The sequence below is a fragment of the Zootoca vivipara genome, chromosome 7, assembly GCF_963506605.1.
Source record: "Zootoca vivipara chromosome 7, rZooViv1.1, whole genome shotgun sequence".
NCBI lineage: Eukaryota > Metazoa > Chordata > Lepidosauria > Squamata > Lacertidae > Zootoca > Zootoca vivipara.
In genome coordinates this window covers 9,732,972-9,751,580 of record NC_083282.1, presented here as the reverse complement: position 1 = coordinate 9,751,580, position 18,609 = coordinate 9,732,972, and the positions used below count along the sequence as shown (strand labels likewise).

Below are 18,609 nucleotides of genomic sequence, written 5' to 3'. Positions count from 1 at the left end.
CCAGTGTTTACTTCTGGGTTTGCCGCGGTCGCGACTTGGAATGGGCCTAAGTAGAGTGGGACATAAGTAGAGGTTCTACTGTATATTCCATCAGTTTTTGTAGCAATTCTTCTTTAAGTCGATTTCATCGGTTTTCCATCTTTGCGCTAGAAGCATCCTGGCCGTTGTTGTTGTTGTTCAGTCGTTTAGTTGTGTCTGACTTTTCGTGACCCCATGGACCAGAGCATGCCAGGCACTCCTGTCTTCCACTGCCTCCCGCAGTTTGGTCAAACTCATGTTCGTGGTTTCAAGAACACTGTCCAACCATCTCGTCCTCTGTCGTCCCCTTCTCCTTGTGCCCTCAATCTTTCCCAACATCAGGGTCTTTTCCAGGGAGTCTTCTCTTCTCATGAGGTGGCCAAAGTATTGGAGCCTCAGCTTCAGGATCTGTCCTTCCAGTGAGCGCTCAGGGCTGATTTCCTTAAGAATGGATAGGTTTGATCTTCTTGCAGTCCATGGGACTCTCAAGAGTCTCCTGCAGCACCATAATTCAAAAGCATCAATTCTTTGGCGATCAGCCTTCTTTATGGTCCAGCTCTCACTTCCATACATCATTACTGGGAGAACCATAGCTTTAACTATACGGACCTTTGTTGGCAAGGTTATGTCTCTGCTTTTTAAGATGCTGTCTAGGTTTGTCATTGCTTTTCTCCCAAGAAGCAGGCGTCTTAATTTCGTGACTGCTGTCACCATCTGCAGTGATCATGGAACCCAAGAAAGTAAAATCTCTCACTGCCTCCATTTCTTCCCCTTCTATGTGCCAGGAGCTGATGGGACCAGTGGCCGTGATCTTGGTTTTTTTGATGTTGAGCTTCAGACCATATTTTGCGCTCTCCTCTTTCACCCTCATTAAAAGGTTCTTTAATTCCTCCTCACTTTCTGCCATCAAGGTTGTGTCATCTGCATATCTGAGGTTGTTGATATTTATTCCGGCAATCTTAATTCCAGTTTGGGATTCATCCAGCCCAGCCTTCCGCATGATGAATTCTGCATACAAGTTAAATAAGCAGGGAGACAATATACAGCCTTGTTGTACTCCTTTCCCAATTTTGAACCAATCAGTTGTTCCATATCCAGTTCTAACTGTAGCTTCTTGTCCCACATAGAGATTTCTCAGGAGACAGATGAGGTGATCAGGCACTCCCATTTCTTTAAGAACTTGCCATAGTTTGCTGTGGTCGACACAGTCAAAGGCTTTTGCATAGTCAATGAAGCAGAAGTAGATGTTTTTCTGGAACTCTCTAGCTTTCTCCATAATCCAGCGCAAGTTTGCAATTTGGTCTCTGGTTCCTCTGCTCCTTCGAAATCCAGCTTGCACTTCTGGGAGTTCTCGGTCCACATACTGCAGTCGTAGTATACATGAAAGGTTTCTTGGCAGATCTTGGCCTGAAATGCCTAATAAAAAGGCTTATAAATCATATCCCAATATGATATGATATGAGCAGCGTTTTATCTCCATTGGCGCATCTTCTGTCCCTTCCTCCTCAGACGAGGCAGATGGGCCCTGCCTTCCAACCACCTTCACACAGCATGCAAGACGTTCCCAGTGCTAGCATTGGTCCAGGCACTGGGCTGTGACCCTGTTGGAGAAACAAACACACTGTAAAGGATGTGAAGTAATGCTAGGTTGAAATGGGCTTTGGTTTTATGCAAAATATGGACCTGGATCAAAATTGTGACTTTGCCATGCTTTAAATATTTCCAGTGCTAAGGTTGAAAAATCCAGTTTTGTAACTTGAGGTTCCATCTGCAATCAGCAATTTAATCCACTTAGAAAGATGGGAATGGTGACATCTGTAAAACCAATATAGTTTTCCTCCTATTACTTTTCCAGCTGTTGGCTAAGACCATTTTCCTGTTACAATAACTGTGGAATGTTAAAAGTCTAAAACTATCATTATGGCGATTAGAAATATTTTTCCTATAGGGTATTTTCTTATGCCAAATAGAGATCTACAATTCAGGGGAAATGACTTGGGAGAGCGAGCGGCAATTTAGGCCCCTAGAGCAGTATGCAATATAATCTTAAATTTATGTTGGTTGAGGCCTACTAAACTCAATCCCTGGGCTTGTTGATAATAGATTTTAGCATTTCAATATTGTTGTCTTTTGGTGAACACTACAAATGTGAGTTTTTTTCTGAGCATCTTGAAATCTCCTGAAACAAGTACAAAGTTGTTGTTACGCTTTTGAAATCTCGTGAAACAAGTCGGATTAAATCAAATAAACAAGGAATATTCAGTGTTATGCTGGAGGGGATGCCAGGAAACAGGGAATTATGTTCACATGTGGTGGGGGTCATAGCTGCCAAGTACCCCGTTTTCCCCGGGAAACCCCCATTTTTACTTACCTTTTCCTGGTGGTCCCCCCGTATCACTTGGTCTCCCGTTTTTCCCCGTTATTTTCTCCTGCCGACGGCCTTTTTTTTTTCTGATTTGTCCTTCTATGGGCACCAAAAATGGCTGCCGCTGGCTTCAAAAGTCACATCTACGCATGTCCGGAAGTGCATAGACGCGACTTCCGGTGTCGGCAGCGGCCATTTTGGTGCCCATAGATGGGCAGAGTGACACAGGAAGTTGCGTCGATGCACTTCCTGACATGCGTAGAAGCGACTTTCGAAGCCAGCGGCGGCCATTTTTGGTGCCCATAGAAGGGCAAAACGCCACCGGAAGTTACATCGGCACAACTTCCGGTGTCACACGGCTGCCAGTCCCGGATTCTGCAGTCCGGGACTTGGAAGGTAAGGGTGGGGATGTAAATATTTACATTTTTTTGGCAAAGGGTGTTTAAGGAGATAACAAAAATCACTGGGTTAAAGCTGACCAAAAGTACAGAGGTAGCATTATTATCAATTTACGATGGGGTGGAAGGTTTGCAGGCTATGAAGGACTTGCTCATAGATTTCTTGACAGCTGCACGAATTATGATAGCTACCGGTAGGATGTGGAAGGGGCAAGCAGAATATAAAATGGAAGAATGGTATAAAGAGGTGTGGGATATAGCTATTAATGATAAATTAACATGTGCCATTAAAGTAAGACGGGGAATACGCAGGAGAAATGATTTTGAGGAGTTATGGCGGGTGTTTGTAGAATTTTTTACTGTAAAAACGGAAAGGAGTCAAACCACCGCAAGAGGTGTCGACATTTTGGGAGGTTGGATAGTTAACAATGGAATGGTCTCAGTGGTGGGGCACACATTTTTATTCTCATTTATTTATGATTATTACTGAGTAAAAAATAATAATCTCATGAAACATCGCTTCTCCTGTGGTTTTTGGTGGCTCACTGGGAGCCAGAATGTGCTATAGATTTCTCAGGACTTTTCTCTTGGCTACCTTATCCTCAAACCCTATCCTGAATTTGCCAAGTAAACATTAGGCAACCTAACTCCAACTACCCCTTTCCCGGGTGTGAACTTCCATGCCCCCAAACCATTCAACTTGCCCACAGGGCAAGCCAAACTCACAGACTGAATTTTTAGAGAGCCTGGGAAATGGCACTGCTACCAGCCAGTTGGGAAAGCCAATTATGGCCAAAGGTTCCCACTTGTAGTTTCTTCCCCATATCCCTTGGTCAACCTGCAACCTGCCAAATGTTGTTGGACTACAACTCCCTAATACAGTGGTACCTTGGTTCTCAAACTTAATCCGTTCCGGAAGTCTGTTCCAAAACCAAAGCGTTCCAAAACCAAGGCACACTTTCCCATAGAAAGTAATGCAAAGCGAATTAATCCGTTCCAGACTTTTAAAAACAACCCCTAAAACAGCAATTTAACATGAATTTCACTATCTTAACGAGACCATTGATCCATAAAATGAAAGCAATAATCAATGTACTGTACTATAAAATAAATAAGACAGTATTGTAGATGATGAAAATTAAAATTAATGTTTTTTCTTACCTGCATTGTTTGGATGAGGGGCTTTTATCCATTTCCACAGTCACACAATCAATCAATCAGTAGCTGAACTGAGTTCCACACAGTCACAAAAACAAATCAATCCAGAAAGCCTCAAAAACGCAAAATAAGTAGCAAAAAGAAAAGCGCCAAACTTAATCAGTTCCGGAAGTCCCTTTGACTTCTGAAATGTTCAGAAACCAAGGCACAGCTTCTGATTGGCGCAAGTGCCCCGGAAACAGTAGCTGACAGCTGCATTGGATGTTCAGATGTTTGGCTTCCGAAAAACGTTTGAAAACCAGAACACTTACTTCCAGGTTGTCGGAGTTTGAGAACCAAGGTGTTTGAGAACCAAGGTACTACTGTACCGGTATTTTGCCATGCTGGCTAGGAGCTGTAATATGACAATATCTGAAGTACCATGGGCTACCTAGCCTTGTGTTATGCTGTGAGTTCGGGCAGCGACCTAAGAGACTCCCATTTTAACCCAAGACCTGACCCTGAAATAGGACTTCTGCTTACATTTTTAAAATCATAAATCATCATTTGATGCTGTAGGCATCAGGCGATGATTTGGCATGTGTGAACTGTCCCTTAAAGTTAACTGTTTCCGAGTGCTCTTATAAGGGGAAAGGGGTCAGCCCCTAGCAATATGCCGTTCCCATTGTGCACAGGAATGCTATAAATTGTATTATGTACATGGGATGTGTATAGGGTATGCGCCAGGGGACAATGATGTGCGAATTAGCGGCAGTTCCATAAAATATGACTAACAGCCCTCCTTCCTTCCACTGCGGCTGAATGTCACTCACACACCCCACTTTAGGAAACACTGTTGTGGCAATACTGCCGCAACTACTGCCCTGCTAAAACCACTGTACCACAAAGAGCATCTGAGAAAAAAAGGGAAGGAAACTCAAGAGAACTAAACTGGCCTGATGCTAAGATATTTGTTGTGGCAAACATTATTTGCTCTGGAAACAGTGTTCCGAACATAAACAGATTTATTTCAATCTGGATGACAAAAGGATTTCGAAATGTGCTTGATGGACAACTCATTAGTTTTTATACACCCTGCTCTTCAGCTGAACTTCCCTGTTTGACATCCCATATATCACATTCCTCTTTTCTGACCACTACTGTAATATTGGAGCCTGATTATTGGTGCATCAGGTTCAGAATAAGGTCCATTCTTATTGGCAAAAGCAGTACAAACTCGTGGGTAGAGGTCTTTCTCCTGGGAAAACTGAATTCTTGAGCTAGTGACACCAGGAACTGAACTTAATATTTTCAAGACATGTGCTCTGCCACTGAACTTCCTGACAGTAAGAGCTGTTCGGCAGTGGAATTTGCTACCAAGGAGTGTGGTGGAGTCTCCTTCTTTGGAGGTCTTTAAGCAGAGGCTTGACAGGCATATGTCAAGAATGCTTTGATGGTGTTTCCTGCTCGGCAGGGGGTTGGACTGGAAGGCCCTTGTGGTCTCTTCCAAATCTATGATTCTATGTGTCCTTCTCTATTCCTTTAATGAAAACTTTATGGGTTATTTTATATATTGAACAATCTCAAGGGTTCGAAAACCAGGTTGGCCTCTTGCGCTGTCGCTGATGTGGGACTGGACATTGGCAACCTACTTTTTGGATCCTGCTTCCCCTTTCCCCAGTTTCTGTCTCAGAGTGTTTAATAGTTGTTTGCTTTTCTGTGCTTTGACTGTACGTGACTTTTTTTGAAACAAAAAAAAAACATGGCAGCAGAGCCAAATTCGCTGTTGTTTGTTTGGCTCCCTTTGCTCCAGCTGAAGCTGTGCTATTGTTTCTGTTCCAGAGCTCTATTTATGCAATTCTCCTCTGTGTGTGCAACTCTCGTTATTTGGCAAATAGGTGACCAATCTTTCTTCCACAAGACAAGGAAATACAGATGGCCTGAGATGAATTTTGCATGCATAAGGAGCTGTAGTGGAGAGGAGGAATTTGGCACTGTCCGATTCATTCAGACAAATTCAGATGGGGAGAATCCATCTGGAGAGGGCTTGACATTGAAAGGGGTGTCGTCTTGGCTCAGTCTCTTAAAAGGGAAGTGCAAACATAGCAGTACTACATAAGAAGAGTCCTCCTGGACTCTAGTCCCACAGTGTGTTCTTTCAATGGCCAGCCAGATTGCATCTAGATTCTGTACAGGGTTTTTTGTTTTTTTGCACACATGTGAGAGGTTTACAGACAACACAAAAGAATGAGAAATCCAGTCTAAGCCACGTTCCCTCTAGACTTCCTTTTTATTGTGCATTCGGGTTGCTTTGTGTATTTAACAACATCAGGGTGATCACATGTGCTCTGGCCTTCAAGTTGATTTGCACCCTTACAACAATTAAAAAGGTAAAGGATCCCTGGGTGGTTAAGTCCAGCCAAAGGCGACTATGGGGTTGCCACACTCATCTCGCTTTCAGGCTGAGGGAGCCGGCGTTAAATGTTTTCCCTTCTGAAGTGCTGAGAGGAAGATTGGCTGGTGTCCCATACCATGATAGGCTGTGCCCATGCTCCTAGGATGTTGAATGTATGGAACACATTTTATTGCATTGTAGTCTGCATAAAGGTTAGACAGCATCTGATTTATCCTGGAATTGCTGACTCATTTCATGTCAAGGTTCTCCTTGAGGATAAGTTTGATGCTATTACACTGGCTGTAGCAAAATTCCTCTGAGGGGCAGTAAAAATCAGAAATCAGTACAGTCAAACCTTGGTTCTCAAACGGCTCCGTTTTCAAATGTTTTGGCTCCCGAACGCCAAAAACCCAGAACTAAATGTTCTGGTTTTCGAATGTTTTTTGGAACCCGAACATCCAATGCGGCTTCCGTTTTGAGTTTCCCTATTGACAGTAGTAGTAGTTTTTATTACGGCCATTGGCCCATATCAAAACAACAATAACAATACATCGTGTAATCATTTACCGATACTATTTGAACAATCTTCCGATTTAAAACGGCCTCTATATATATACATATTTCCAATTAATTAAGGCAGTTTTATTCAATAAAATTCATTCATCCATCTAAAACATAATTTAAGCTCTATCAAATAAAATGGTAATTTTACAACTAAATTCTGATTCCTGCTAATGGTTATTTGGTTTAGTTGAGCTATCGAAATCATAAAGTGATCCATTTCTCTTCTTATAAAATAAAACATTAGTCAAGAATCTGGCGACCATGAGGGATCTGCTCGACTCTTCATCGTTCAATAAGTATGTTAATTTGTCCACAATTCACGATAAAAATGGAGACAGAAACCTGGTCCGTGCAGCCAGATGTAATGGGCAACGAAAGATTATATGGTTCAAAGATTCTATAGAACCACTGTTACAGTCGCATAGAAGTGAAATCAGGCCGTTGGAGAGTCTATTACTCATGACATTTGACGGGAAAGCATTGAATCTGGCCTTTATGAAAGCATACCTGTATGTTGCAACGGATAGAGTAGTTATGAAAGATGGTAATTTCAGTGATGGTGTTAAGCCAAGGTTTATCGGTGAGCAGGTACCACTGCCCATAGTGATATTATGTTGGAGGTCTTTCTCCTCTAGTTTTTGAATAACAATTCTCTTGGCTGAGACCAAGTCCAATTTTAGTTTCCCTATTGAATTGAGGCTTCTGCTTTCAGCTTTCGGTTTTCGAATGTTTTGGAAGTCGAACAGTCTTCTGGAACGGATTACATTCGAAAACTGAGGTTCCACTGTATGTACAAGCTAAAGCTTCTCAGTTGGCTAGTAAACCCATTTTACACCTTAATAACTGTTGATTATTATTTATTATTGTTGTACTGTGTATTTTGGGTCTATAGACAGCAATAAAGGTGTGTGTGTGTGTGTGTGTGTGTGTGTGTGTGTGTGTGTGTGTAGCATCTGTTCATAATACAGTGGAACCTCTGTTTATGAACACCTCGGTTTACGAATTTTTGGTTTATGAACGCCGCGGACCCATCTGGAACGGATAAATTCACTTTCCATTACTTTCAATGGGAAAGTTCGCTTCAGTTTATGAACGCTTCAGTTTATGAACAGACTTCCAGAACCAATTACACCCATGCTTCGGGTAAAGTACACTTCAGGTTGAGTACTCCGTGGACCCATCTGGAATGGATTAATCCACTTTCCATTACTTTCAGTGGGAAAGTTCGCTTAAGTTTATGAATGCTTCAGTTTATGAACAGACTTCCGGAACCAATTGTGTTCGTAAACTGAGGTACCACTGTAAACCAAACTCAAACCATAGGTTAGGAAGCTGGCTTATTAAACTAACCAGAATTTGTTTTGAACCAGAATCCTTGGTTTCAATGCAACACTAAGCCAAGGTTAAGTAAAAGTGAAACCATGCCAGAGACTTTCTCCTGATCATGTGGAATGAGGGGAAGTATACAAACTTGATGCTTTGCTTGGGCTCATTCCATGTAGCACTGAAACACGCCTTGGCACCGTGTGTGAATGTGGCCAATATGATGCTTGTTTACTACTTCCCTAGTCATCCAGGGAACCCCTTTGCCCTTTTGGTTTTGGTTCCTTGGAGTGGCATGCATGTGCTTCTAAAGACTGCAACTTTGCTCTTGACTTGAAAGGAGTGAGGAGGTTTGGAGTACGACCAATTTTGGTCTATTTTCACTTAAACCATATCTGCAAGACTTGTTCTCTAATTATAGCAAAAAACTTTGCTTGGCTTTTTGCCCAGGGTAAAGCAGCGATTCTCACCCTTGTGGGACATTCCTAAGGCTGGGGAGTTTCCAATCTAGCATGCATAACAAAAATGAAAAGGTGATGAGACTGTACAGTAGCATGAATTAGAGCCCAGACTCACATTCTATGACACCCTAGTGAGTAAGTGGAGGAGGAGGAGGAGAGCAAGTCGATTTAGAATGTCATTTTAAAGACATTTTTAAGCACCTTGCTAGAAACTCAGCAAGAATCTGAAATCTGCCCATTGACAGCGAATCAAGACTTGTAGAGCCCTTCATTTATAAAGGCACATATTAAAGATGCTAGACCTCTATGGGGCTGCTGTTTGTTCATACTTAACTTCACATTGTTGGAAGAGGCAACCAAATAGCTTTGCTTTCAGCGAGCAGAACCTTTTGTGGCAGAAAAGCTGTTGGATTTCGTTGAGTACTGGAAAAGAAAACTCATCTTGTTCCTCTGATTTATGCACACAGGCTTAAGATTGGTTCAAGAATTTCTCTGTAATAGCGGGAGAGGGGATAAAATTTGGACGTGGCTTTCGTTATCCTGATGGATTTTCCACATGAGTGGAAGTATTCAGATGCAAACCACAGCAAAGGCCCCCGTAGTGGTAAGAGAGAGGCAGAACTCGCATGTGAGGGTTAGCCAGACTTTCTAGCTTATCATGGCTTATGTAGATCGTAGAGCAAGCAATGTGCTAATGGACACTGCCCCATCACTCCTACTTCACTCCTCCATTGTCATTTAATGGGATCAGTGTGGAACCAAAAATTAAGAAAATTATCATGATCAATAAATCAGGAAGCCTTGCAATCGGGTTACATCCAAACTACAGATTATGGGTTGTTTGTCCCCAACAAGCCATGACTGCTAGCCAGCCGTAGGCAGTGGTTTGTTATTCACTTACAGACTGTGGCTTGTTAGGAAGCAACAAACTATGGCACCTTCCTCCTCGTTGGTTTCTTTCCATGTTGTTGGAGGAGCAAAGCGGAAGTGAGCTTGAAGCATGCACAAGCCCATGGCTCATTCCAGATAAAAGTATGGCTTGTTGTCGCCTGCAAAAGCAGCCAGCAAGGTCACTACAGTATATTCGGGTGTGAGGGTGAGCGCAAAAGTGGCTAGCAGGAAATGCTGTTTCACTTGGGACTCCTAATGAAGTTCTTAGGAGAGGGGATCTCCCCTTCCTTCCAGTGCCAGGACAAAGATGTGAGCTTTTGTTGTTGTTGTTGTTGTTGTTTAGTCGTGTCCGACTCTTCGTGACCCCATGGACCATAGCACGCCAGGTACTCCTGTCTTCCACTGCCTCCCGCAGTTTGGTCAAACTCATGTTCGTAGCTTCGAGAACACTGTTCAACCATCTCGTCCTCTGTCGCCCCCTTCTCCTACTGCCCTCCATCTTTCCCAACATCAGGGTCTTTTCCAGGGAGTCTTCTCTTCTCATGAGGTGGCCAAAGTATTGGAGCCTCAGCTTCACGATCTGTCCTTCCAGTGTCCTTTTAAAGGTAAAGGTAAAGGGGCCCCTGACATCAGGTCCAGTCGTGTCCGACTCTGGGGTTGCGGCGCTTATCTCGCTCTATAGGCTGAGGGAGCCGGCGTTTGTCCGCAGACAGCTTCCGGGTCATGTGGCCAGCATGACAAAGCTGCTTCTGGCGAACCAGAGCAGCGCACGGAAACGCCGTTTACCTTCCCGCCGGAGCGGTCCCTATTTATCTACTTGCACTTTGATGTGCTTTTGAACTGCTAGGTGGGCAGGAGCTGGGACTGAGCAACGGGAGCTCACCCCGTTGCAGGGATTCGAACCGCCGCCCTTCTGACCAGCAAGCCCTAGACTCTGTGGTTTAACCCACAGCGCCACCTGGGTCCCTTAGTGTGCTTTTAGTAAGAGCCAAAAGGCTCTTAGCCCGTGGAATCTGATCCACTTGGTTCTCCTATTATGCAAAGCTGCTGATTACTCATATATAGATTTAATCTGGATAGATTTGACTGTTTGAGCGTGGATAAAATAGATTTACAAAACGCCAAAATCTTACAATGCAGTTTGCTTACGGCAGTGGTGGGCAGCTCTCCCCACCCCCTGCCGCCGCCTTTATGACTTCACATTTTCTGCTAGGAAATAGGGACTTACCGCCGACACTTGTGAAAATGAGGCATACTGTACATTTTCAAATGAATGGCAGAAAATGAGTCTGTCTCGAATTTCAGGTTGTAGTTGTTCAGCCATGTGAAGCAAGTACACACACGCCACAAACAACGTGTTGCTGTTTTCCAACCAAATATACATACATTAAAAAATGGCGGTAGTGATGGGATTGTGCTTTTTGCTTTGGACTCCTCTTTAAGCAATGGAGGTACCAAGGGAAGAGATGAAAGTGACAGAAGAAGCTTTGGCTGTTTCCTGTGTCCGGCTGCTGTTAAAGGCTGGGGAGTCGAAGCAGAAAAGAAACTGTCAACCTTACTCATGCTTTCACTCAGGGAGGGGGAAGAATTCCATGAATGCAGCAACTGCCCCAGTTTTGTATTGTAGATGATTGATGCAGGCAATCAGCCCATGCGACTCATGACTCAGCCATGTTTTACTTGTTTTTGTTTTGTTTTAAGTAGCAAGGTGGAAGAGGCTGACAAATCAGAATAAAGAGGAAGGAAGGCTGTAAAAACCTCAGCCCAGTATAGCAATAACACTATTCTGCACCATACCTGCCAAGTTGCTGTCAGAGAAATAAGGGACCGGGCCAGAAATAGCAGACCAGAAGTAGCGCTGCCGCCCTTTTGGAACTGGGCGGAGCATGCTCAGAAGTGACTTTTGATGCTGCTTTGCCCAGTTCCAAAATGGCTGCCGCGCCAGAAGTCGCACTGCAGCCATTTTGGAACTGGGCAGAGCAGCATCAAAAGTCACTTCTGAGCATGCTCCGCCCAGTTCCAAAATGGCCGCCGCACCAGAATAAACCGGGGGAAAACAAAAAAATCCGTTTTTTTCAGCTAGGAACAGCTGGAAAAACGGGGATTTCCCGGGGAAAACGGGAGACTTGGCAGCTATGTTCTGCACATGCGATAGGGGAGATCAATATTTGTGTGCATTTGGAGCAGGCATAGGCAAACTTGGCCCTCCAGGTGTTTTTTGGCCTACAACTCCCATGATCCCTAGCTAGCAGGAACAGTGGTCAGGGATGATGGGAATTGTAGTCCCAAAACATATGGAGGGCAGAGTTTGCCCATGCCTGGTTTGGAGGAAGAAAAAAACTTAGTTAAGAATATCACCACAGGACCAAATCCTCTGAATTATTAATAAAGCAATGGATATTTAATCCCACCCACGGGATTTTCTGCTCATATGAATCTTGCTTTGATGGGTGTATCACATGCTTTCAGCCGTCAAAAATGAGCCAGTTGGTGTGGCTGTTTTTCAGAGCTTCTTTTCCATGGTGAGGTGTTTGTGTGTGTGTTTAAATTTGTTTTAAATTAAGATGGTTTGTTTCAAATGAAGACCGATTTTAAAAGAGAATGGCTAACAGATTGGATGGCGGCTAACAGATTGAGGTTGAATCCTGACAAGACAGAAGTACTGTTTGTGGGAGACAGGAGGCGGGCAGGTGTGGGGGACTTCCTGGTCCTGAATGGGGTACCTATGCCCCTGAAGGACCAGGTGCGCAGCCTGGGAGTCATTTTGGGACTCACAGCTGTCCATGGAGGCGCAGGTCAATTCTGTGTCCAGGGCAGCTGCTTATCAGCTCCATCTGGTACGCAGGCTGAGACCCTACCTGCCTGCGGACTGTCTCGCCAGAGTGGTCCTTCCAGTGAGCACTCAGGGCTGATTTCCTTCAGAATGGATAGGTTTGATCTTGCAGTCCATGGGGCTCTCAAGAGTCTCCTCCAGCACCATAATTCAAAAGCATCAATTCTTCGGCGATCAGCCTTCTTTATGGTCCAGCTCTCACTTCCATACATCACTAATATAATTTATTAGGAAATTGGAAACCAGTTGAAAGGGAGGGAAGTCGAGAGACTTCCTGTTTCTTCTGCGGACCAAGAAGGAGCGTGGGGTGTTCTCTGTGGAGAAGTCCTGAGCTTTGCAAAGGCTAAAAAAAGGTTCTGCTTGGGCTACGCAGTCCTCCAAACCTAAGAATCAAATTCTTGGGGACCAAGAAAGAAAGAACTTGTCCCAGGATCCTCTGCAATGTGCAGAGATTCTGTGTGTGGGAAATTCCTTGGCAGGCTAGCCAATGTGGGGAAGAGGGTTCCCAAAGCGGTAAACATTTTTGAAAATCTTCTGCCGTCACATCGGGAACTTCTGATCCAGAGATAGTGGGAAGCGCATCAGTTGCACATTGTGCCGGTGCTGAGACCCTTTAAAGGTACAGCTTCCTTTTCTGGGAACCCCTTCATAGGAAGCAGCAGTCTTCTACCGAGCGACTAGCAATGGGCTCTCCGGAATCTCAGACAGTCATTTCCCAGGCCTATCTTGAGATGCTGATGATTGAGCCTCAAACTTCTATTCATGCAAAGCATGTGCTCTGCTATGGAACCATAGTTCTTCCCCCTTGGACTCAGACCCTCGTTCCCCCAGAGGAGATTTTCGCCTCCTTGAGCTCTTGGCGTTGCTTTTCCCTCCCCAGGCTAGCTACAATCAATCCAGCCAAGCAGACTAATGGAAAAAAAAACTTGGCTTAGCTTCACCTCAAACAACTCTTAACATCCATACCAAAGAATCAGGACTAAATTTGGAAATGGGCTAAGGAGGAAGCTTGTTTGTCAAGTTTTTGGAAGTCTGAAGGAAAAACAAGCATGAGCAAGAATTAGCAAAGTTTCCCGGGCCATATTCTTTTGCAAAGTTACTTTGGTTTAATAAACAATTTCATGGGCTGCGAATCCTTTACTTTTCTCACTGGTGAAGGACTTCATGCCTTGAACACATTCCCAATACACGGAGGGGCATTGCTGTCTCCTCCCTTTGGTGTGGCTCATCGGTGTTTGTTGAACGCAACATATAATTCCAAACCTCAAAATTAAAGGATACATATCAAGAAGGAATTTGGCCCGTGTGCCATCAGGAAGTTGACAGAGTGTCCTAACTACAAATGGATAACATGGTATTCCCTGATCCCTGTCAAAGCTTTCAGGGTCAAGCTTGCTCATTTGCTTCAGTAGCAGGGAAACTCTTGACTGGTTCTTCCTTACCCGACCCTGCCAGTGCCACAACCTGACAGGATCACTTTCTGACAGTACTTTGTTGTTGTTTAGTCATTTAGTCGTGTCCGACTCTTCGTGACCCCATGGACCATAGCACGCCAGGCACTCCTGTCTTGCACTGCCTCCCACAGTTTGGTCAAACTCATGTTCGTAGCTTCGAGAACACTGTCCAACCACCTCGTCCTCTGTCGTCCCCTTCTCCTTGTGCCCTCAATCTTTCCCAACATCAGTGTCTTTTCCAAGGATTCTTCTCTTCTCATGAGGTGGCCAGAGTATTGGAGCCTCAGCTTCACGATCTGTCCTTCCAGTGAGCGCTCAGGGCTGATTTCCTTCAGAATGGATAGGTTTGATCTTCTTGCAGTCCATGGGACTCTCAAGAGTCTCCTCCATGACAGTACTTTAGTCATGGTTTAAAGTAGGGTTGTACATTTTTATTGATTTTATCTGTTTTATCTACTGTAAACCGCTTTGAGTTTTTGTTTTTACACTAGTGTATAAATTTTATTTTTTTATAAGGGTGGCGCTGTGGTCTAAACCACTGAGCCTCTTAGGCTTGCCAATCAGAAGGTTGGTGGTTCGAATCCCCGCGACAGGGTGAGCTCCTGTTGCTCAGTCCCAGCTCCTGCCAACCTAGCAGTTCTAAAGCACGTCAAAATCCAAGGAGATAAATAGGTACTGCTCCAGCAGGAAGGTAAACGGTGTTTCCGTGCGCTGCTCTGGTTTTGCCAGAAGCGGCTTAGTCCTGCTGGCCACACGACCCGGAAAAACTGTCTGCGGACAAATGCCGGCTCCCTTGGCCTGTAAAGAGAGATGAGCACCGCAACCCCAGAGTCGTCTGCGACTGGACTTGACTGTCAGGGGTCCTTTACCTTTTAAAAAATTTTTTTTAAAAAAATGAAATATAATAAATAGTCTCAGTATCAAGGTATACTTACTCCAATATCACATGGCAAGGATCTTATTAAGTCTATGCACTGCACAGCCCTTACTCAGCAAAAACAGGCAGTGAGAACCACCAGGACATTGTGAACATCTGAATCTTTGTAGCACTGCATGTTGCATTTAACATGCATAGCAAATTGGGGTTTCCCCATCTCCTTTCTGTTGAGTGATTTATTGATAATTATGTTATTGTTTATTGCACACCACTTAGAGATTTCTTTGGTTAAATGGTTTATAACATTTCTTTGCCTTGGAATAAGAACACGTTCCGCTTCCTGTTGAGTGTGTTCCATTTGTAAATTGAGTCCCACCACTGCTATGGGAGAGCATGCCTTGGTTTAAGAATGCTTTGGTTTAAGAACAGACTTCCGGAATGGATTAGGTTTGTAAACCAAGGCACCACTGTATTCTTGTCAAGAGCATCTGATGCAGTGGAAAGTAGTTCCACAGGCTGCCCATTGAGACAGTGACATTTTAAGTACAAGGGGTAGTATTCAGCAAAGTATTACTTAGAGTAGATCTGTTTCAGCCATGTTGTTCTGTTCTGCAGAGAGACATGGCCCTTTCTTATGTTTTTTTAATAACCTGTTTGCTGATGGTGAATGATAGATATTTGGCGATTGAGGAACCTGTCTAATATTTTTATCTAAAGCCCCCTTGAAATGTATCTTGAAAGACACTCACCTGCAGTGTGGGAGGGAAATTTGTTCATGAAGAAGCATATTTAATATGGCAGCCGGGATGTTTGTTTAGAATTTCACAGTGTTGGACTCGTGTTGCTTTGAGACCGACTGGCTGCCTGCAAATCCCTTCTGCCATCTCTTCCTGCACATTTGGGAATAAACAAGATGATTGCACAGATCATAAATTTCCCAAGTGTTCTCTGCTGCAAAGGAAACCATAGTGGCTGTTCTGAACTTCCCACTGCTCAGGAAAGGACAAACACAAAGCGTGGAAATGAGATTCAGAGTGACTTGAGGCCTTTAATTCACAGAATGGAAGGCGAAAACATTAGGCTGCGCGTATAATCTCCTTGTCTTAAGTGGACTAGCAATGCAGTGCCCATTGTGGCAAAGCTAATCCAGTCCTAATGGAGCTTCTTGTTGGAGGTTGGGGATAAAAAGAAAAATCAGTAATAATGAATAATTACTAATAGTATAAGGTTACCAGATTTTTTCCCAATGAACCCTGGGACACTTCAATTAATTATTTAATTAATTACTACACGTTCGGGACATTGATGCTGCAGCGATGGCGGTGGCAGAGGGGCGGCCGCCGCCTTGACCTCAACCTCCACGTTTCCCCTTCCTCCGAGGCTTCTATCTCCTTTCTCCATGAGCCTGGGCAGCCCCTGAGTTGTTGGTTCTTCGGTGGTGGTGGGGAAGTGTTGCCACACTGCCTTTCGGAGCAGCTGCATCCATCTCAACTCCTATTTGTGTGCAAGCAGTAGGGGGCAGGGGTCTCTCAGGCAGCACAATGCCTCCCTTCCCATCGGAGCTGCCCCAATCCCATTCCTACTTGTGTGCAAGCAGGAGGGGGTGGGGATCCCTCAGCTGGGAAGGGAGGCTTCCCATTGCCTAACTGAGAGATCCCCGCCCCGATCCTGCTTGCACGCAAGTAGGAGTTGGGAGGCTGCTCCAATAGGCAGCATGAAGCCTCCCTTCACAGCTTAGTTCAGGGGTCAGCAAACTTTTTCAGCAGGGGGCCGGTCCAGTGTCCCTCAGACTTTGTGGGGGGCCGGACTATATTTTGAAAAAAATATATGAATGAATTCCTGTGCCCCACAAATAACCCAGAGATGCATTTTAAAATAAAAAACACACATTCTACTCATGTAAAAACATGCTGATTCCCGGGCCATCCGGCCCCCGGGCCTTAGTTTGGGGATCCCTGGCTTAGTTGCTGGATACAGGTAGGTAGCCGTGTTGGTCTGAGTCGAAACAAAATAAAAAAAATCCTTCCAGTAACACTTTAGAGACCAACTAAGTTTGTCATTGGTATGAGCTTTCGTGTACATACACACTTCATCAGATACTTCGGTATCTGATGAAGTGTGCATGCACACGAAAGCTCATACCAAAATAAAAACTTAGTTGGTCTTTAAGGTGCTACTGAAGGAATTTTTTTATTTAGTTGCTGGAGTCAGGGAAGGTGGAGGCAGCCCGGAAGCTGCATCTTAGAGCCCCTGCACCACCATCATATGGGGACTTCTGAGCAGCTCCTGAAGCCAGCCAGAGCCAACTGCTCTGGGCTGCTGAGACTGCCGCTGCTGCGTTTCCCAGGGACATTAGATGAAATCCGGGGATGGAATTTGTCTGGGGACTTATTCACAAATCCGGGGACTGTCCCCGGGAAATGAGGACGCTTGGTAACCCTATAATAGTAAAGAGCTCCTTATAAGGTTACTAAAGAGACTGATAAATGAAAATGCATTCATTTAATCATGCTACTTCCTTATGTGCTAAAATGCTGAGGTTACCATAGGAATGGCTTGCAACCAAAAACAGATGGGGATATTTTCATACCGCTGAGCCACAGATAGGGAGAGAGAGACTCGAGATGCAGAAAGCACCACGAATGTCTTTGAGACCTTCGGTTATCTCTGCCGTAAAATGCAAGGATGTGGAGCCTACCCAATACCGAGAGGAGAGCGCACAATGGAAGTGTTTAAACAATATGAAACAGCTGCAAGGAAGAAATACTGTAAACAGCGGCCAGATGTAGTAATGTCTCTCTCTCTCTCTTTTTTTTTAAAAAAAACCCAATAAACTATGCAGCTTCATGTTTTCCATATGTAAAAAGGCCGAGAACTCTTTCAGAAGGGCTGACAAATGTGTGCAAGTGAGAGAGCCTATGGAGGAGTTTCGGTGAGAGGGGCAACTGTATTAACAAACTGAACACCAAGGAAGATACACCTTCAAAGTTTTAGAATATAGAATATAGCATGGATATTATTGCTTTGTGCGTGCGGCTTTCAGAAACTGTGGAGAACTTGCTAATAATAAAACCCCAAAATGTTACTTCTAAAATTTTACCCTCTGATTGCACAGAAATATTTATTAATACGAATGATTACTTTTCAATAGAAATCATGTGTAGCATTTTATATGGCAATTTACAGTGCCTGAACTGTCTGAAGAAGTGTGCATGCACACGAAAGCTCATACCAATGACAAACTTAGTTGGTCTCTAAAGTGCTACTGGAAGGATTTTTTTTATTTTGTTTCGACTACGGCAGACCAACACGGCTACCTACCTGTAACCTTCACAATCCTGAATGGTAGATTTTTGCAGTCTTCCAGATTCCCTGGTGCCTGGGTGGGAGAGGATTTGCCTAAGACTACTTCCTGTAGTCTTAGACGCGGGTGGTGCTGTGGTTTAAACCACTGAGCCTAGGGCTTGCCTATCGGAAGGTTGGCGGTTCGAATCCCCTGCTTTAGAAGATCCTGAAGTGGCTTAGTCATGCTGGCCACATGACCTGGAAGCTGTACGCCAGCTCCCTCGGCCAATAAAGCGAGATGAGCGGCGCAACCCCAGAGTTGTCCGCGACTGGACCTAATGGTCAGGGGTCCCTTTACCTTTTATCTCACTAAGCTTTCCAGGAAGTGCTAGAAACAGTGCTGTGTCAGATATAACAAAAGGCTATTAGTTCAGGTAATGTTTTTGTTGTTCCAAAGGTGTCACTTAGAAACTTCCCTCGTCTTGCAACATCACCCAGTACATGCCATTATGCAGGTCTTTTGCAGAGTATGGTATTAAATGCAGTTTTGAGAACTTCACTGTTGTGAAGCCTGGAAAAAGAGAGTGAGTGAGCTCCTGAATGTATAA

General features: G+C 44.3%; 1 protein-coding gene across 1 annotated transcript in view; it reads left to right on the top strand.

Annotated features, from left to right (window-relative positions):
- NIBAN1 (niban apoptosis regulator 1) overlaps positions 1 to 18,609 on the top strand; it is an 89,034-nt gene that overhangs the window by 24,736 nt on the left and 45,689 nt on the right. The gene's annotated exons all lie outside the window — the stretch shown is intronic.